A 23,451-nucleotide genomic window follows, 5' to 3' on the forward strand; every position below is an offset into this window, starting at 1 on the left:
ATTATTTAGCAAACAAGTTTTGTTCCGTCAGTTTATATGACATAACAATATCTCATTATTTTAAAATTATTATTGAATACCGTTGAATAAAAAAAAGAATCCATCAGCACATTTGGCGAATGATAACTATTTATAAAAAAACTAGTTTCAATGACAATTTATTTTTACGGTAAGCATGAATAGATTTAATAAAAACAGATTAGCATGAAGAAAGGAATTCCTCAACCTTGAACAGCATAGACACGAAATTTTGTTTATTAAACTTTTAAATATATTTTTTAGTATTTATTTATTTTAATACGTAGACTAGCACAGAGTAGGAGATGTTTTAGTATAAAAGTTTGCACGAACACCAGACGCACTTCATTCTTTATTCCCTCGCTTAAAATCTGATGAGACGGTAATCCAACAGGTCTAGAAACAATTCAGGCGCAGGTCCTGCTGCTTTAAGTGCTGTGCGAGACATAAAAGCCTTATAGCTTATAACACGACAGAATGACACGACAGAAATACCCAAAAACCTATCTGGCCCAAGCCAAGGTTTCACTCTTGCTACAAATAAAACCTATTGAATTAGTTTTCATATTTTAGTGTATTTTCTGTTATTTTTTTACTCGATCGGTATATTTTATTTTACATGCAACTATTGCAAATCGTTTATATTAAAAAAATAGACACATTTATTTTATTAAATTTTTTTATAATAATACTTTTAATAGGAGAAGATACTTCAGCAGTGAGAGATTAACATCTTGTTACGTGTGGCAAGTGCTCCTAACGCACCTATAGGTTGCTGAAACTCTATAACATGAAATTTACAAAAGTTTCGTTTTCAAAGCAACATCGACATCTCTTATATTGCAGGTGTCCGTGGTCGCCTTCGAGCACTACCTATTAGGTCAGACGATCAGGTCTCAACTGCAAAATTAAAACTGTAAATTGAACGCAACGCTTATTTACGAAGTTTTTTCATCGATACATATCAGTGCGTATCATTATTTACTTGGACGTTACTCCTATCTTATTATATTATAATATAATAATAATAATATAATTATAATATAATGATAATAATAATAGCTGTCATATAAACATATATGTTTAAATAAAAAATAGATAAAACATATATGTTTATATGATAGCTATATGTTGAATACATGAGCAATTATAAAAACTCATTCTTACCGATCGTTTCACACCTTCACTTAAATAAAATATAAAACTTAAATTTTCCTTCACGCTATACATTTTTATTCGTTCAGTAATAACTTCATCAAGAAATCACAGTCATAAAATAACGAACACGGCTAACAATTATTGTTATAGTCGACTACCAAGGAATGTTACATTTTTCAATGGCATTCAAACAATTAAATTTTAATAAATACAATTTCAACTGGAAACTTTGACGTTTTATGTCCTTATAAACTTGCGAGTTTTTTACATAACAATTATGTATGATAAAATATACATACATAGTATTGTTGCAAAAATAATTAAAATGCCCTCCTGTCCGACCGGTTGGATTAAATCGCACAATTAATGAACGCATACCTCTCCGCAGTACTATATTTAACATTAAAATAATTTTATAATGTCACTCGTAAGGCTGAAGATATTAACCTTAATATAATGGTCGCATTACTGTCGCAGCCAAGCAATGGGCTATTATTTTTACACGTAAAAGCAATTGGCATAATCGACACTCCCCACTTAACATATATAGACGGACTAACGAGAACTATTATACTAGTAATTGAAGTATGTCTAGGGTTGTCACTAAAGCTGTTCTATCGACTTTATTATAATTGCATTTTAAATAACATTTTAAAAGAGTTATACAACTTCTGACGTGTGCTAAGATATGTTGACATTTATATTTTTCTATAAATTTTAAAGCCAGTATCCTAAATTCCTTAGAATGATCGATTTTATAAAAAATAAAAATATGTTCTTTCAAATGAACTCGATGTTTTATTACGTTACCTAAAATATTAAAAATGACAACCCTATGTATTTCCAAACGTAAAAGGCACATTCACAGTTGGCGAATCAACTCGACCTAGTGGCTTTCCAATTTTACATACTCGCTTCCCCACTAGCCACTAATTGCTGTCGTCGACAACAAAAAAAAAACTACGAACATTTTGAGCGATGTTAATTCGCATAATGCACAGATTCGTATGCTGCGTCGAACGGAACGCAACCGTGTACAGCCATTAATTACTCATTTATTTATTTACCAAAATGGCTGTTTTATTACTATACGTGGCCAACAATTTATCGTAATTGGTCACTTCATTCGTAACTTGAATAATGCGTACGTCCAGTTTAATACGACCTCCGGGGCAACTCTTTTTTTTCTATGTCATTTTTTACGAGAAACTCGAAGGCTTCATAGGACCAGCTACAGAAGTAAGTTTTATAAAGTAAAATTTTCAATGCGTAAGTCTTCTTTCTGAAAACAACTTACACATTTTATATACCATTTATGTATCTTATTGCATTCAACGGATAGCGCAAAGTCGTTATCGCGAATATTTGCAATTAAACTGTTTGTTATTTTCAAGCGAATGTTTCTTTAAAATTTAATTAATTGCGTCGAGCGATCGAAGTTTAATTAGGGCTAATTACGTTACATAGAAATCACTTTATTCGGTCGTTACATACCGACATACGTACTCTATATGTCCTCGTTTATACTTATTATATAAGTGTTATGTCAATACACCGCTTAACACATGTTGCTAACATCACGTGAAATAATAATAGTATTTATTTAGGGTTTTTTATTATTTCTATTAAAAATATTACATAGTTTATTTTCTATGTATATATATTCATACATGTAATAAAACTGTGTATGGATATAAAATAATACTCGAAGATATTAAATGATAGTTAAATGTAATAACATGGTGATGCGCCACTACTGGGTGGAGGCCACATTTCCTCGAGCAAGTTTGGCTGTTATTCCACCACACTACATGACACACCAAATGTTCCTCCGTGGTTAACCCTCACCGAGAACGAGATTAAATCAAATAAAAGAGATTAAATAAAATTAAGCACATGAAAAGTCAAAAGTGCCCTTATTATCAATGTTGAGAAAAAAAACAAAGTTATTGTCCATGGCTATGTCTATAAATTATTATTTAATCTGCGTGTATTATATTTATAGTTAGTGTATATAATAGTCCTAGTTCCAGATAGCGGTTACGCCCGCGTGTGAGGAGGTGTGGCGTTACTCGCTGAGTACCCTATCTCTTTTTCGTAGTTTAGATTTGAGAGCGTAACAAACAAAAGCACTTGCACAGTTTTAATAATAATAATAAAATCCTGGGACATTTTTTCACACGATCATCTGAAAAATTAAGCTTATACAGAGCTTGGAAACCAGACAACTGATATACTACATATACTATTTTTCTTTTGTAAATACATACTTATATAGATAATTACAACCAGACTCAGGACAAATAGACATGTTCATGCACACAAATATCTGTCCTGGGTGGGAATCGAACTCACAACCTTCGGCGTGAAAGGCGAGCATCCACCAACCACGCCAACCGGTTAACCTCCAATAATGGTTACGATGCTTTACACCGTATATTGAACACAGTACTTTATTACTACTACATCGTACTGTACTAACTTTACGGCGTTTAACAAAATACTTTCCATAGAAAAGCTTAAATCCTATCCTCGTTATTATTTCGAACGCAATTCAAGAACTATTAATTCTTATTTCTGTTACCTGAACGTCTACTAATTTGATACTTCGTAACTTGATATAATTAACACGCTAAAAGCTCCTGCGGGTCTGGCTCATTAGCTCTGTGTAATTACTAAACTAATTAAGCATTCCATTTATCTGATCGTATACACACCAAAATAACCCTTTGGTGAAGAGCTGCCCACTCTTAATGACTCTCGAACTTTTTGTCATGTGGCAATCAAAATTTCAAACACCTAAATTATTAATTAGTTTGGATGTATTATTTTTTTTAAAATGTATAAAGGAAACAATTAAAATACCTACTTATTTATTGTATGTATATTTATATGAATCGAATTTAAATATAAGGTATTTTTTTCTGTTAATTTCTTAATATATATAAATTTTAATATAAACAAGTGTGACATGTATTTTTTTCAAATTCGTTTGTTTAACCTCTTATATATTACATTATATACTAGCTAATACGAGCGATTTCGTCTGCACATAATATCTACACTTTCTCGTTTTGTCTTCTACTTGTTACTTTCAGAGATTAAGATTTTTTTTTAATTTATATTTCACGTCAAATTATCATTGAACACCAAAACGTATTATTGTTAAAGTATTATATTTATGTCCACACAGCACAAGTAAAGTTATGATTCTTTTTAAATACCTAGATGTACTAATATATTATTGTTAAATATGTTGCTACAAAACGATATTAATGTTAAAACATTTATCAAGCAAGTATAATAACCGGCATGCATTTCAATGCCTCTTTTAATTATTTTGTAAACAATTACGATATAACTCTTGCACCGCCACATACTACGCGACGAAGGCCTTGCTTAGCGACGTTATCAACCAGTTGCCATTCATCGGCCGCAACAATTCATTTCAATTGAAATATAGCTGTCCAAACATAAATGCAACATAAGTCAGCTGTTGCTATGTACATTCAGGAACCCAATGGACGTACCGTACGCTCGAAATTACGTTCATGGGGGCGTAAATAAGCTCCAAACCTTCTCCTCAAAAGGGAGAGGAGGTCTTAGCCCAGCAGTGGGACATTAACAGTTTGTTACTATTACTGGGCGTAAAATCCTTCATATGTTCCTTAGAGGTGAAAAGGTTTGAAGATAACATAACTGAAGAATGTTAATTTGTTTAATGTTTAACACTTTCACTTGGTGGTTTTTGCTGGGCTGGTTGGTAGAATTGTGTAAAAAAATAAAAAAGATTCAGTGACTATATTATTCTTTGGTGCGTGCTGTCTTATTTGATTTTTTTTTCTGCTTAATTATTTACAATCCACATCTTTAAAAAGTATCTCATCCATATGATACATTAATAAATTTTGATCGACGTTACAATTTACTTGTCTTATGAAAGAATCGCATCAACCTCTGTATTAATAAAGACTGTATAGCAGTGTACAGATTTTAAAGTGTCAGAAAAATAAAAGACAGTTAAATAATATAATGATACATAACTAAAATTAATTAAATGAATTCTGACAAAGATGTTTACGTCGAAGTACGTAAATATTTTTGTGACGTCGCGTCGTGACCACCGTGGGCGCTGATGGTATCTTAGCGGAAATTTTATGTGACCTATTAACAGGTGACTTCTAATTTAAAAACATGATGCATACCGAACGGGGGACGTTTTTAATCGGCTTATTTCTAAACTGGATAAGACTTTATAATCCGCTTTAATAATTTTTATACGAAATAATTTAAAAAAATCGATTATAATAATTGAGTTCCAACATATACTATTCATATACTTATACATGTAATGTAATTTTATATTCATATTATAAAAATATAAATATTTCTTGTCTAAATCTGAAAAGACATTTAAAAAGGCTTGGATTTAAGCTCGTAGTTAGTGATTTTTTTATTTGTAAGTTGTTTTAGGACGTTTTAACGACCAGTAAGGCTAACAGCGATAACACATATAATATATAAAAATGTATTCTAATCATCGAAACTTTCTACCTATGTTGTTATAAGAGTTTTTATTTAAATGTTTATTGTGAAATAAACAATGTAATTAAGAAAAAATGTGTAGATGAGCAGGTGGGCAAACAAATAATAAAATATATCTATTTTTAAATTAAGAAGTAATATTTAATCCTAATTACCAATGGCTTTACTTTTAAATGCTATTGAGCTGATGTTCAGTTAAAAACTGTTTATCTCTTTCTGTAACCATTTTTTTAACATTTGAAAGAAGAAGAACCAGTAAAAAAAACCAGCAATATATAATCATTTTAATTATGTATAATATGTATAACGTTAATCCGTCACTTATCACACCATCGGCATCTTCATCTTAGCATGTCTCTGGCTTATAATTGGCATCGCAATCGAAAGAGGCGTGGCGTCTAATCAAGCGCTGTATAATTTAGAGGCAGACCCGAGGCAGAGGCGTCTAAGTAATTTCATGTGCCACTTATAAGTAATACTTTCTATCACGCCCTTAGCTTGTGATCATTTGTTAAAAATATTGGGATTTTTCGTCACTACAAAATTTTACTATTCTTAAATATATATTTTTATATCAATAGTGTATAACGGTTCGCTGTTCAAAATATTACTACCAGCCAGCCACTACTACATTTTTTAAAAATAAAATATTCTATCTTTTAATCAAATAAATTGACAGTGACACGAGAAGTTTATTTTAATATTAGGATTAACATCAACGTTCCTAATATTTTTATGGATCATGAAAAAATATCAGCAAATTATTATTACAATATTCATATTTATAATTGACAACACCCAAAGGCTACGCTTGTCAGCTAAGACAAAATATGAAAGATTATGTTTCGGGGGCAAAATGGCGGTTGAATGTTTTAATTAGCCCACAGGCAAGAACACTTAGCCAGACAGCCAATTGGAACTGTATTTGTAGGGTTGCCACAATTGTCAACGAATGTAACAAAACTAACCAAATTAAAAATGTATTTTAGGTTAATTTAGGAACTTAATTTGCTATGACAAATACATATCTTATAATAATATAGTGTATAACAAAACAATATTTGAAACAGATAGATTTAATGGTGATAGATTTAGTGTTTTGAAAAAGTACAATTTTAATTAGAGTGCAGTTTTTATTCTTAGTTTTTCTAAAGCAACAATAACTCTTCAGACACATATACTAAAACCGTCTTCTATTTTATTTCTGAATCAAAATACATAATTTAATACTATTAGTACTTGAAGAATTATACCTTCAAACAGCAATGCTGTGTTGCGAGTTGACGACTGAGTAAGACAGAGTAACTACACGCAAAAGGCACATAACATCTTAGATCCCATGAAGGACGGCTCAGTAGCGTTTTAAGAACTATTATATACTAAAAATCTGACGTATTCCTATTAAATAAGCATATTTTGAACATTAAATATTGTTTTATAAATTAGTTAATTTGGCAATACATGATACGTCTTTAGATTAAATTCCCTAGATTTTTATCGGAAGGTAAATATACTCCAAATAATTGGATTACTAATAGAAATAGAAAATGGAATGAAATGTTACTATATTGAGTTTCGAATTTGACATTTTGACATTGAAATTTTATTGGAAATATTATTAAAGAATAATAATCCACCGCATTCTGACAACCCTAGTCTGCGATTGGTTAGTTACTGCTAAGAGGCCATGAAAATTGTTTTACGCCTTTCCAGTGTCGACGGACCTCTTCATTTAGCAGCTAAATTGAAACCTAAGTGTTCAAGATGTGACTAGTAACGCAGTACGAATGAATTCAAAAAAAGAATTCTATATGTTGTAAATATTATAAGATGAAAATAAAACTCAACAATCTGAACTGGTCAAAAAATGTACAGATAAAAAATTACATTTACAAACGTATTTTACACAATTTTTTTTTAATTTATACACAAGTTATTCGTAGAAACTTTTGTCACTGGCGCTTATTGACACAAGCATTTTCGTTTTATTTAAAAGCATCTTTATAAAATAATATTGACAGTGCGCATTCTAAAAGCAATCTAGTACGTTTGCGTTAAAAAAAAACTTGAAACTTTATTTGGAGAAACGTGTAAAATAAGGACTTGGCAAACAGTTTTTACAAGGCCAGACAATTAAACATAACATGCAAAGCCAGCCATCCCGAAGTGAGTTATCAAGTATGACCGTATGTTTTATTTGTGCAAAGCAATTAACACAGTGCCGCCTTCTTTATTATTCTTCGCGATTAATCGATTTCAATCGCAGTTTTAATATCGATAACGATCTCGAATGAGTTATGTTTATTTGTTTTACGATATGAGTTTAATCGACTTCCAGTATTTTAAATACTGTTATGTTACATAAAATTAACGAAATGATTGTATATATTTTATTGTTCGATATAAATAATATGTATTAAAAGGTCCTAATCGCTTAAACATATTTTTTGGGAAAATTATTCGCTAATTGTCTTTAACATTTGATATTCATTAACGATAAAAAGACGTACATTTTTTAAAAAATAAATATGTTTTTTTATATAATTTTATTGTAATACATACAAACATGTTTTTATAAAAGGCAACGTCTAATTAGTTGTCTGTGTATAACTTGAAAATTACCCGATAAATATTAATGCGGTTTGATTTGCGGAAACATTTTCTAGACAGTTATTATTGTTGCAGATACAAGTAAATTAATCTATTATTTTTCATACAAATTCTAGCTTGACGTTGTATTTTGAACTTAAAGTCCAACATAATAAAAGTGAGATAAGAATTCTTTATATATATAAAATACACCTACAAAAGTACTAATGAGTGGAATTCAATTTCCCATCGCTTATATACCATTTTGAGCGCCAATTAAACTTTCGAAATGACTTTGCTTATATGGAGCGATAGCAAAAAATCTTCTTCAACTTTTACTACGTAATACAAGACTCGGCACCCTGTTGCGCATCACGCCTATTATGTCGATGTACAGACATTGTGATGTGACTGAATAATGTATAGAGGCGCCTTCTTCGATCTTCGTTAGGATGGGTCTACTTTTCCGATAAATTGGTAATACCGTAGCTGTCGTATTAAGTGTGAACGTGTTTTGCCCGTTCTGTGGATTTAATGAGGTCTATCAAATTGCTTTAACTACATACAAACTGGGATATTTCTAAGTTTGTTTGAGAACCATTTCAATTTATTTTACAACAAAAATAACGACTACAATTTTTAATATTCTCAAATTGTTGTCTTTTTGCGCTAAATTAGACGTAAAAATTAGAGTTCCAGAAAAACTTAAAAATAAAAATTTATAAAATTAAATTTGAATATTACATAAAAATTTCATATCTGCAACACATTTTCAACTCTACGTTAAATGTATAGTTTACAACAGAAAATATCTACAATGTATATATGTACAAGGCCCTTATAATTCGAACTTTAAAAAAATATACGCATAATTTGTTAATTTATATTCAAATGAATAAAATTATTGTACTATTATGTTGGCAACATTCGTTAAATAAATAACTGTTAATATATGACTTATGAATATGAACAAATTTAAATTATAATAAAAGTATTAATAGTCTGTAATTATTCGATTTAATGAGGAGTATACTGATTATTAACGAGATGTTGATTGCTATTATTGAAATAATTTTTAATTATTGAACTAACATTAGCTGCTTTATTGGTCTAATAGCTGATCTTATAAAGCTGAATTACCCGAGGTCAAATTCAGTGTCGGTATGGTTAATTCTTATGTACACAAGCGTTACATATGAGCCGAGATGGCCCAGTGGTAAGAACGCGTGAATCTTCACCGATGATCGTGGGTTCAAACCCGGGCAAGCACCACTGAATTTTCATGTGCTTAATTTGTGATTATAATTCATCTCGTGCTTTACGGTGAAGGAAAACATCGTGAGGAAACCTGCATGTGTCTAATTTCACTGAAATTCTGCCACATGTGTATTCCACCAACCCGCATTGGAGCAGCGTGGTGGAATAAGCTCCAAACCTTCTCCTCAAAAAGAGGAGAGGAGGCCTTTAGCCCAGCAGTGGGACATTCACAGGCTGTTACGGTACGGTTACGGTACACAAGCGTTAGGTATAAAAAATAGCCCATGTCCTTTCTTGAGGTTCAAGCTTGCTTCATACCAAATTTAACCAACATCGGTTCAGCCGTAAAAGCGTAACACACGGACATACAGAGTTACTCTCATGTAACCCATTACTTGTAAGTGAAATTACAACTGATTTAAAATAAGATACTGTGGAGAAAAGTCTACGAATTTCATTAATTATTACGTAAAAACTAATAACTAATACCAAAGTCATTTATTAATGGTTTTAAGCCGTACGATGTTAATTAGTACGGCTTATTCGGCCGTGAGGTATTCAAGTTCGAGGTTAAGGAAGAGTCCCATCACATTTCACTGGTGGTAGGGCTTTGTGCAAGCTCGTCTAGGTAGGTACCACCCACTCATCAGATATTCTACCGCAAAACAGCAATACTTGATATTGTTGTGTTCCGGTTTGAAGGGTGAGTGAGCCAGTGTAATTACAGGCACAAGGGACATAAAATCTTAGTTCCAAAGGTTGGTGGCACATTGGATATGTAAGCGATGGTTGACATTTCTTACAATGCCAATGTCTAAGAGCGTTGGTGACCACTTACCATCAGGTGGCCCATATGCTCGTCCGCCTTCCTATTCTATAAAAAAAAAAAAAAAAAAAAACAACTCTTGGATCTTGAAAGTGTCGACAAAGCGTTTATATATTCATCGCAATTATTAATCGAGAACGTAAACACCAGTGATGGATAATAAACGCCAAATCAATTATACCTAAACAAGTAAGACAAGGAAATTATGACAATCATAAATATAAATATAATATAAAACTTAAAACATAACATAACATAACAAAATAAAAATATAAAACGATAAAACTACACGCTTACTAAGAGAGGATTATGAAGTTGTAAAGTAAAAAGTAAAGTAACTGTAAATTTCCCACTGCTGGGCTAAGGACTCCTCTCCCTTTTGAGGAAAGATTTCGAGCTCATTCCACAATATTACTCCAATGCGGTTTGGATGAGACAGAATTTCAGTGGAAATAAATAAGTGCAGTTTCCTCACGATGTTTTCCCTCACCACCCAGATTCAGAAATTCAGTAATGCTTGCCTGGGTTAGAAATCGGAATCATCGGTTAAGATTCTCTTCTTCTCACGCTCACGAAGTTGTTGTTTAACGAATATATAATTGATTACATACAATTCCAACACAGGCTTATTCAAAATATCATATTATATAATTGGACCCGTTGAACAAATCCATAACAATGATTACTCAACAATCACTGTATCATCATTCGTATAATTATTCGAACCGAAGATAGCCAAACGCTACGCTTATCCGAACTGGTCCGGCCGGTACACAAGCGCCTTAATTGACTTCAATTCTAAGAAGGTAATTTCACAAATTACTTTTAGCTACCGGATTTTAAGATCGACACCGGACAACGTTTGGAACCGTGTCACAATACGGTCTTATATCCAAATCAGTGTAGCGAGTGAACAGTCTTGGTGTGACAAAGTTGCTTAAGCACCGGTGGACAGAAAAAAACAACGGTGTTTCGTGTCCCCAACTCGATGTTATAGGTGAGTTCAATATCGTTGTTTTTGCTTAGTTTACCGTTTAATTAATTTTTATATTAAGTAATATAATTTTTTTTGAAAACGACTATTAAATTACCTACATAGAATTAAATCTTAGAATCAAACTAAGAGAGAACGAATAAATATTTCATAATAAATAAGTTTTTAAACATTTAAACATGACGAGTGTCAGTACTAATGAACAAACAAACTTCTTATACCTTATTGCTATTTACTTGAATACAATAAAAAATAATTATTATGTGTGAAATTAAAAATATTTTAGACATTTTGAATATTGACGTGGAACATGCACTACGACATCGGTCTGGTCGTATCAAGAAAAAGTATCACTTAAAATTTTGTACCCAAATTAAAATTCGTGAATTTTGTCGTGTCTGCGTCCCGTCGGGACGAAGAATTTTTCTCGATATAAATTTCCTCATAATTAAACTTAATTTGTATGAAGATCGCAACTTAAAGTACATATCTACTTAAAACATAATTATATTATTAAAAAAATAGCCATCATTCAAGTAATGATTTTTCTCGTTACCTAAGAATTCCTCTTAAATTGACACTACAAAAATCCTTATTAATAATCTGTAATAATGATCTCCGTAATGCGTCCAGTTAGTGTTACCATCCGAATATTTCAATCCAATTAACTTGTTACATTCTCGCTTCCGAAAATAGCTACTTGTAAAAAAAAGGTATATCAAAGGCTCGTTCCCCGAAATTCGACCATTATTGACCGTTACCTCCCAAATAGAGTGTGATCAAAATATAAGATAACCCTTTCACGTTGACTCTACTAATTGGTGCAATAAATTTAGAACGAACGCGACAAGTCAGAATACATTAGTTATCCTAAGCCCTATTTTGAACTTAGAACGTTATATTTTTCAATCTCATAGACAAGACAGGAATCTGTCCAATTCGGCAGCTGGGAACGAACGATTCTCGTCTCTATGGACCCCAATTAATGAAGAACGCGAGCAGATTTGCCTCGACATCGGACGTAATAAAGAATTGTCATCTCATTTAAATTCCATTTCCAAATTGAAAAAAAAAATACAGATACGGAATAATCAACTTTTCGGCGTTTATTTAGCAAGATATTTTTTTACATACATACATGAAACCTTAAATCGTATATTACATTTATTTCCGGGTTATTAATAAAAAATACCATTAACGATTAATGACTGATAATTAAATAAATCACCCGTCATACTTGATGATCTTAAACGCCGGAAGTGTGTCGCGTGTCGAAATGATAAGTACAAGGATTTTTATTGACAAATATTGTAATTACTTTTCTTTAATATTCCGTATAATCATAATCGTAAAGAGATATAGCAAAACATACCATCTGTTGTTGATAATTAAATCGATATTTCAATCGACATTACACGAGTTTCACGGATTTATATTCGCGTAATTATAGCCCATAGCGATGTCGGTTGGACTGCAATTCCGTAGTCGTGAAGACGGACGTTTTGTCTCATTTTTTTTTCTTATATATATTTATTGTTCTCGTTATATTTATTGTTCGTTCTCGCTACTGTGCGTGCTTAACGATTTCGGAGATAGCGGGTGCATCCAAATTAGGTCGTGTTTGGGTTCGGGATGCAAATGGCCTGCTTTGCATAATCACAAAAACAAGATGGCTGACGCAAATGAAAACATCGTTACCGCGATGCAAATGATCATGGGAAAAATCGAATATTCCCAATCGTTATTTTAGAGTTATTGGAGCAGCTGAAACCTTTTATGGAAAACAGATATATTTTTTATAGCTACACTTTTATTTTTCATTGAATATATACAAAGTAACTTTTTAATAAAAAAAGCTTTTTTATCCCTTTTTTCCAGGTTGTAAATAGTGTTAATATCGTTATCGATGTGTAATTTTCTCTTATTGTTGAAAAGATTTGCAAACAAAGGAAAGCTGGAATCTCAGATGTGATTTAATACCCGTAAAGAAGAATGGTTTAATGTCTTAAAAATAAAATTATTTTAAATATATAAATAACGTCATATATACTTATAATCGACTTGTTAGCATTCTTGTACTTATACATAGTACGTTCTTGTAACCCCTCCAACCTGACAACTTATTTTCAAGGTAGGTATTAAAAACACAAAATATCTTAGATTTAATACTATCGAAATTTCTACCGAAACATGCAAGTAAAAGTTATTCACACATACACACGATTAATGTTTTTAGGGGGACGATTATTTAAAAAATCTCCTTCATATGAATCTCTGTTGACAGAAAAAGAAAAATCAGCGTTTAGGTAAATATCCCTTAAACAACCTTTATACGTAAGGCTGTTAGATATTTGTTAATAGCTATTTTATTACCTTAAAAGAACATGCTCGTAATTTGCACACACTTATACCTATGCCTATTTCATTGAATGAGGTTAGCGTAATGACCTCCACATGACGTTTTGTCCACTGACAATTTCGTTATCTTCATCTGTGATTGAGTATTAAAATTATTTATCAAATAATGTTACCCTCGTATTACAGTCAAATAATTTTATTAATTTATAAGCTCTATATAATAAAACCATTACCTTTTTTGTATGTGCATAATATGGTAGTCGTTTTTTTTTAAACACAATAGCTCAAAGCTTGGTTTTACTGAGTAAAAGACTCAAAGTGCCTTATTTGACCCAACACTTACTTTGCAATATCAATAAGTTATCTGTCAAAATGAACATAACAATTCAAAATAGCTGCGTGTGGGCACCGTCAAAACATCGGTTTACGCAAAATTGACGATATTCCTGGAAAATAATTGTACCACTTCGACGCTTCAAATAATGCTATAAATTGACTTTGTGTAGATAGACGAAATAGTCTTGAAATTTCACTACGCAGTCTTATATATATGTTTTGTAATAATTATTTTAAAAATAAACTTCGTATATAATGAGACAAACAATATTGACAAACAATTAACATTAGCTATCAAAGGATTTTGTGCAAGATACAGTAACAAACGAAGTATGTGTATTCAAATTATAGTTGAGGTAAGGAATTATATGATATAATTCATCATATGTGTCTTCACCAAAATAATGTCTACTGAAATGTTTGAAATAAGGGTTCCATAAATTGTGAGAATAGCGCTTCTGAAGTTGGAGGGTAATAGCTATTACTAGGATTATGCGTCTGTTAATTGGTATTCCTCTCTCCAATTCCGTTTTACTCTAACAAGTATTAGCTTGGTGCCTTCAATTTTCACCCTCTAGCTCTCGACTCGACCTAAATTTCATAGATTCTGAGGTACACATTAAATACATAAATTCCTTTTATTTATACATATAAAATTCAATGACAAAGATCAAGACGTATTCGTCCAACAAAAATCATTTTGATACAAAATACTTTTACTTTAACATGAATGAATACAGATACAATATCACAGCGGGTTTGCAAATATTTTTGCACTGTCAACTCAATGAAATAGTAAATAGAAATAATTTTCTGCACTATTCCTTTAACTACTGTAAATGTGTGTGTGTGTATTATTTTCGTGAGTGGATCATATTGTGGATTAATATATCATTTCACTATATAAAAAAATTTGGCCTAGTGGTTAGAACGCGTGAATCTTAACCGATGATCGTGGGTTCAACATACAAACCCGGGTAAGTACCACTGAATTTTCATGTGCTTAATTTGTGATTATAATTCATCTCGTGCTTGACGGTGAAGGAAAACATCGTGAGGAAACCTGCATGTGTCTAATTTCATTGAAATTATGTCACATGTGTATTCTACCAACCCGCATTGGAGTAGCGTGGTGGAATAAGCTCTAAACCTTCTCCTCAAAAAGGGAGAGGAGGCTGTAGCCCAGCAGTGGGACATTAACAGGCTGTTACTGTTACTGTTATATAAAAAAAATATTGTTTACTTCTAGAGCTAAACAAAAATATATACTTCTTTTTGTTTACATTAAACATTTTATTGTTGATTTCTAAGGAATTATTTACTATATACGTTAATTTAAATAAATAATTTAAATTAAATACATTAAGTTTTCCTTGTATTGTGAACCCAGCCTTATTCAGAATAACTGATAGTTTAGAAACAATTTGAATTGTAATATTCATTCGATATGATTAAATTAAATGAATCTATAAAAAATATTCAAAAGATTTAACGTTAAAACGTGCACTACGTTTTGTAATTTTAATAATTACATTCGTAGTACCTTGAAATTTACAAAATTTGTGTTTGTTTCATTGTGATGATTGTTAACAGCATAATTTTTAAATAAATGCCGTACATATAAACATTAGTTAGCGGATCTTTATTTAAGCACTGATTTCTCTCTTTCTACAATTATTTATTTGACATTCGTTTAACTAAAGAACGTCTATAATTAAAGTTGTTAAAGATTTTTTTTTAATATACTTAACAGTAAAAAAAAAAATATCAAAAAATTTTAACAATCACGATTATTATCAATATTTTTGTATATATATTTTTATATTTTAGTACATGCTTTAATATATTACACACCATATCATTTCGAAGAGTTCAATGACAGTTATTTTATAAAAACAACACTAATGAAACTTTCATCAGTTAATTTATTAATTAAATATGAAGTAAAGCAACGGCAGTACAATAGAACAAAACTGGTAATACAAAGAACCCTGTACAGTTTCTCACGCGAAACTACTACACTTGGTTTTACTTAGGAGCATAGACATTTAAAGTACACAGATTATAAAAAAATAAATAAATACAGAGACAGACAATATTATCGATGACAATTAATTTTTCAAATTAATTATTTTTAAAATATTTCCAACGCCTTTTGATTTTAGATAAGATATACGTAATAAGCTAATTAGTATTTTATCATAATTGCTACAGATTATTATTACACATGGAATTTAAAAAAAAACTGTTCAATTCGTTCTAATCATGATTGATATACATCGCCATACTTGCCACCGTTATATATCCATTTAATTGTGATTTAAAACGTTGGCTTGGAATTGGCTTAGAAATGCGACAAAAACCTAACTCGAATGTAACGAGAATCGTTAGCAGATTGGCGCTGAGTAATATTAACATTCTTTATGGGAGAAAAATGTTTTTCTGTCATGTTATGTTAGGGTTGTCAAAATGGCTGACGATAAAATTCATAATAGCGTAATTACTGAGGTCATTCTTGTTATTGAATAATACATCGTCTTAATTTTTTTATATACACACCTAAATAAAATGTTATTTAAATATAAACTAAGCAACAGTATTAGTATTTAATTTATTGGTTAACCGTATTTAATTATATAAAAATTATTTTGTTAATACGAGAAAATCTTTACCTTCATTTATTGATAATACTTACAAGTTGTTATAAATATTAAATTAAACTAATTTATTATCTGAATAATCACAAGCCAATAACTTTATATCAATTATGAATCTGAATACTATAAATAAAAACTAACAAAAATTTAAATAAAATTAAAATACTTATATACATAATAAATCTTTTATTCATAGCAACCCTGCTTATACAAGAGACTAATTAATTTAATAAAAATGAATGCGCCTAAAGAAAAACCTTCTTGCATAATTAAAGCGAGCAAAGTATGCGTAATCATTAGGCAATACTAATATAGTGAATGCGTTCAGTTTATTAATATTATGAACTTAAAAAAACATATTAAAATACTTAATAACCACCAATACAAAAAAATGTCTTGATTATCTGTTCACAAATAGTTTTTTTTTTTACATTTTATTCATTATTGCGATTACGTAATCATATTACTCCTATTATCATAACCAAAAGCCTACTTGAATAATGTAAATTTTGGTTTAGAATATCCACAAATACTATTTTTTATCATACACGGTTTTTAAAGGTTTTTTTTTTCTTCTTAAAAGTAACTTTTGGAAATTACTCTATTGTGGAACAAATTTCGTGATGTTGCTGCTCAATACTGACTAAATAGTACATAATCTGAAAGTGTGTGTTTTCACCACTAACTAATTGACTTTCTTAATCATAAAGCCTAGTGATGTTAAGATTATTTTAGATTATAAGATTCTGAAAGAATTCTCTCTCTCTCTCTCTCTCTCTTCTTCTTTTATTATTATAAGATTCTTTCAGAATCTTGAAAAATCGGAAATGAATTAATAAATAAAATAGTAAGGATATACCGAGAAATATATAGAGCTTACATGTAGAATTTATCTAGAACTTATACGTTCAAAAATTCAGTCCTATTTGTTAACCCAGAATTATCGATAGCTTTTATGTTTATATTTCACCATCGTTTATAGCATCGTATCGTTCCTGGAACGGAAGATTCGCGGGACTTACTTTACCCATTTACAAGAAATAATATTGTCCGTTTTTATTTTAATATGTCTTCTTTTAAACCCAAAAACATTGGTCTTGAGCGTATAGCTATGTAGAAAGCCCAAACTATAAACTGTCCATTTGACGTTCGTAGAGTGCTATTGCGAAAACCAATCTTTTATTTTACATAACTCTAAATATAAAAATATTGAATTACAACACATGCAGACATTCTTCTGAAAATAACAAACAATAAAGCGTAGACATTATTTTTCAAAATTTTAATAAAACTATATAAATTATAAGTCTTCATATTTCGCATTTTATGTGACCTATAGGTACTCGTACATTGTTGAAACATTCCACTACTTGACGAACTTATTCGACAAAATGTCGGGGGCATACCATTGCATAATTAGCACAAATATAATCGACTTTTTTGTGTCAATCTTTATAATCACATTCATAATTATATTCACTATAATTACTTATAACTTAACATTCAGTGGCTGTTTGGACGTAATTAAATTATGAGCAATTTCAACCTCATTTATCAAAGATGTTGTTCAGTTTTTTCACGTAGGCAGGTAAAACATACTAAAATATCTTTATAAATAATATTGTCACATTAACGACTACCGTCAATCTTACATTCGATGAATGGTGAAATTGTAATTTCACTTATAATATACCAAAAGCTGATCAAATTTGATTCAGAGTGCATAAACTAGTCGAAAAATAACAAAAAAATAAATAGAAACAGTAAAAAGGTTTTATATTTTTTTCCCCAGGGCAATAAAAGTTTGAAAAGGTTTAAGTCATAATTCCTCAATATATTGAATGAATGAAAATTCATCATCACATACACAAATCCCACGGGATACTAAAATGAAGACGTAATAGATTAACTCTTAACAATAAAATGAGATACCTTACTGGCCATTTTTTGCATGTCATGAATGAATGGAACTATTAAATGGATTGCCACTTGTACGAGTGAGTTCGGACGATAAAAATTTGTTTTGTTGAATATGTTATTATTTATGGTTTTAACTTTTTTTGAATGGTAGCGTGTAGAAATGGTATCGTATTATATTCCGGGGTCTGTGTAAATCAAACCCATATAAAATAATTTGGTTTAGTAAGTGAAGAAACTGTTCATTTAAAATTTAAGTATACAATATGTCAGTTGTCTTTAAACTTTTATATAATATTTATTAAGAAATAACAAAATTAAAAAAAAAACAGTGCTTAAGTAAAACAATGAATTTATAAATGAAAAGAATATGAAATTCACACCTGTCACATTAGTAATCTAAACTTAAAGCGGATGAAACTGCGAAGCTTATAATAAAATTATTTAATATACTTAAAACTTCTTCGAAACGCGCTACATCTTCTGTTATAAGTTATATATACATAATCAATGTACCTTTTTCAGATTATGATTGTAGATTAATAAAATAAAAGCCTGACCGCAGCCGTTACTCGGTTTTAGTTGCAGTGCAATAAATTCAATCGCTTGGAAAGAATTGTCAAAAATTGTCATCGATTGACATCAATGATTATACAAATTGACACAACGTTCCCACGACACGAAGCAACATTTTCTATTCCCGTAGATTGAATAATCGACCGGAACATTCCGCATAATTAAACTTATCTATCCACTCACCGCAACTTCAGGTAACAATATCTCTATGTTGTACCATCTTCTCAAAACGAGAACCTTTAAAGCGGAATCGAATCGTTTGACATTAATCTGAACAGAAAACTCTCGCTTTAAAAACTTTATATTGATTTCCTTCGGTAGTGTTAAAGCCTCATATAAACAGTCATAAAAGTTCAAAAATCCCTATCGTAATCTCTCGGTACCCTCATGAATAAAACTAGCTGGTGTATAAATTCAAATTTCCTCTTCTCCACACGCTCATTTCCATATCTCGGCCACCCCCTATGCTTTATTAAAACTCCGGCAAAAACCGACACCCGACTTATTCGCTATCTATATTCGGAAATGGCATTATCGGCCGAGCGGCCCGAATCGCACACGTCTCAGCCAATAGAGCATTCTTATCAGAAAATGACTCATTTCAAATGACAGAGTGTTCTAAGGTGCTTCGAAACGTAAAACGCTGTAAATGGTTCCTAACTTAACGTTCGAATTGAAACCTTATTTGCAAAAAACGAGAACATATAATGCAGTGTTATTAAAAAAAGTAGTTACGGCCAGTAATTTGGAGGACGCTCGTAGCGAGAGGAAATTGGAATAAGAAAATTTGGGGTGTAAAATGAAAGATAGACGAGTGCTAATTTCCGGCTATTACTACGTCTCTTTCTTTCCCGCGCATTTATTGGGGGAGCGGGTGAGGTGGTGTGTGCTATCTTTTTCTGTCGTGTGGTGGACTTTTAATAGATGCGGTGAAACGGGGTGTTGGGGAAGCGTTCAAGTTTGTGAAGCAATGCTATGGGCACGGCAAATTGTAATTTAGTTTTAATTTCCATTTCATTGTTATTTTTTACTTCCTTATCCAAATTCCGCAATATTTGCAACATATGTACATATCACACTTTGAAAAAAATCGCATAACCTCCTGTTACCTTAATATTTATTTGCGTACGATAAAACTGCAATATTTACTTCAATTATTATCAGAGTGTGTTAAACAAAAGGTAACTTAGCATTTTAAATAATATTAATGTAAGTTAAACCTCTAAAATCATTAAATCTGAATGACGCTTAACAATAATAATTCCAATTTAGTTACAAAGTCGAAACTCTATTCTGCAACGTCGATAAAGTTTCAATATCTGACTCCCTTCAAGCTTTCAATGGATCTAACTATTCCGATTAAAATATACGTATTTAATAACAAACGAGATGTATGTTTGTTCTTTCTTTTAATATTCTTTACTATTTTATAGATAACAATGAACATGTAGTAGAAAGAATTTTAAATGGAAAAAGCATAGTTTAAAATATTTATTCGCTTAATTGCAAACTAAAGGCCGTTATATTGCCCTATTATTTCAATTTGTATTTCAAATTAAGCATCAACTCCCTATTTATACAGGTCACACAAGAGTCATTAAATCTATCTTTATATCTCTTAGCGTATCGCAATGTCCATCTAGACATAGCTATAGCATAGAGCATAGACATTTTTTAAAGAAACTCAAGCATAGCTTACTCCATAGCACGATGAGCTTCCATACGTTTTTGGAGTATTCCCGCCGTATAGACCGTATGACATAGAACTCTTTATCTAAAAAATATACATATATTACTGTAGGCATTATCTGTGGTGTTAACATAGATAGGCATAGGCTAAGCCATATTGCACTTAACTTTATATTAATCTAAATAAGAATTAAGTTCTCATACTAAAAGCTTTTACTTTTACAGTTTATAATTAATCTCGTGTTTGGTGATAAAAGAAGAAAATATCGTAAGGAACCCGTGCATTTATCAGATGTATGTTGACCTATGTACATACTCGTATGTCTACCAGTCCACATTAAAGCAGCAATATGGAATCCGTACCGTAACCGTAACAGCCTGTGAATGTCCCACTGCTGGGCTAAAGGCCTCCTCTCCTCTTTTTTTGAGGAGATGGTTTGGAGCTTATTCCACCACGCTGCTCCAATGCGGGTTGGTAGAATACACATGTGGCAGAATTTCAGTGAAATTAGACACATGCAGGTTTCCTCACGATGTTTTCCTTCACCGTAAAGCACGAGATGAATTATAATCACAAATTAAGCACACGAAAATTCAGTGGTGCTTGCCCGGGTTTGAACCCACGATCATCGGTTAAGATTCACGCGTTCTTATATATGGAAATTAATAATAAATTAATATCGAATGAATTCTAATAATTCTGCTTCCTAAATCAGAAGGAGATTTATTTGACCAGCTGATAATAATGAACTGTTTACTATTTATCTTGTGCGTGATATGTATCTTATGTACCTAATTATGTTCTCAAGCTATACACTATAAGACATGTAACAATAGTAATTGATTTCTAAATAATTATATATTAATCACATTTAAATATAAATGCAAGCGAGTAACGTCAAGGAATAAAGCGAGTTTCGCGGTCCAATAGCACCGCCATTGCTACATCAATTGCTTGGACACCGGACCTCAGTGGAACCTGTGAACAATTCACTTGTCGGCAACTCCGAGCTAAATGGAATGAAATTTATTATAACACTAGAAATAGCCCCCGGGTTTTCCTCTCAATTTAAATTTATAATTAATTTTACTACTTTATCTTACTAAAAGTAATTTATTAATTTAAATTATATGATTCGAAATATTTCAACCGCTATATTACCGCTGAGTTTTTCGTACTTAATTTGTGTTTATAATTAATATCATGTTTGACAGAGAAGGAAAACAACCTCCATGTGTGGGATGAAAATATACCACATGTATATCCGCGAACCCTCATTAGAGCAGAGGTAAAATTAACTCCTAGCCTTATCTTACAGAGGAGACGAGTTTTTGATTTGGGAGACTTTTACTGTCAGCTGTTATGCTTTATAGAGGAAGAATTATAACATATATTTACATTGCTTATATCTTTTTAAGGCAATGTTAATTATATAATTGGAAACTATTAAATACAGTTTTCTTTAACTGTATTTGATTGATTTTTTAAAACAACGTTCAGAGAGGGAGCGCTCCGGCCGCATGCAGTCCCCGAGGCACTATTTTGTAATCACCATAAGCAGGCAAGCTGACTAATAAAAAAAATGTTATAGATACATGCAATTAAACTTCCTTAAAAAACAATTATTTAAAAACCCTCCAAGTTTTATTTACAATAAGATGGAGTCAATATATATTTTATGTTACGGCCAAGTTAAGTTGAACGTCTTAATTGTTACTGTTAAAAATATTAATCAATTATAAGTTTATCAATCGGAAATGTAATAAAATTAAATTAAAGTATTTTCAAGCGTACGTTCGGAACATATACTTTATCGAGTACAGCCAAGACATAGAAGAGAACACTGTCCTTATTAATAAATCCTACTTTTGTGCAAATGAAATTCAAACTGCAAAAATATCAACATTCATTCTTAAATCACTTCTTTTTTATACAATTTGTATTAAAAAAACAAATCACATGCGCTCAACATTTTTTTCTGTGTCATATTAATAACGTAAATTTCAAAATAAGTCAAAAGAACTCTTTTTGCAAATAACTTTTAATTCTTTATTATAGTGGCCAGTCATGCTTCCGAGTTAGATGACGCTCAACCAGGCTATACGATTTGATTAAGAATCGACTGTGTATGCGCATTATGTATTAAAAAAAAACTATAAAACCATAACTATATTAACACAAGCGCACAATCTCAGTAATAAGTGCAGTTTAATTTGCTGAGCCATTTAGGTCGGATGTCGTGTAACTGGAGAACCTATTGAGGGGCTATTAACACGACGCTAAATGAAATCACTACTCTGTTAACTTTGTAATAACGACACGTGACGATACTTTCCTCGATAATTTTTTAAGAGAATGCTATAAAAAATTATGCACATTTTTTTAACTTATCTAGGTTATATATTTCAACACACAAATTGAAATTAAAAATCTTCTTTAAGATGACTTTTCACAAATATTTTTTATTTTAATTATTTATTTGATTAATTACCAACGTGTTGTCATAGAAAATTAAAAAAAAAAACCAATA

This window comes from Nymphalis io, chromosome 25 (assembly GCF_905147045.1).
Source record: "Nymphalis io chromosome 25, ilAglIoxx1.1, whole genome shotgun sequence".
NCBI lineage: Eukaryota > Metazoa > Arthropoda > Insecta > Lepidoptera > Nymphalidae > Nymphalis > Nymphalis io.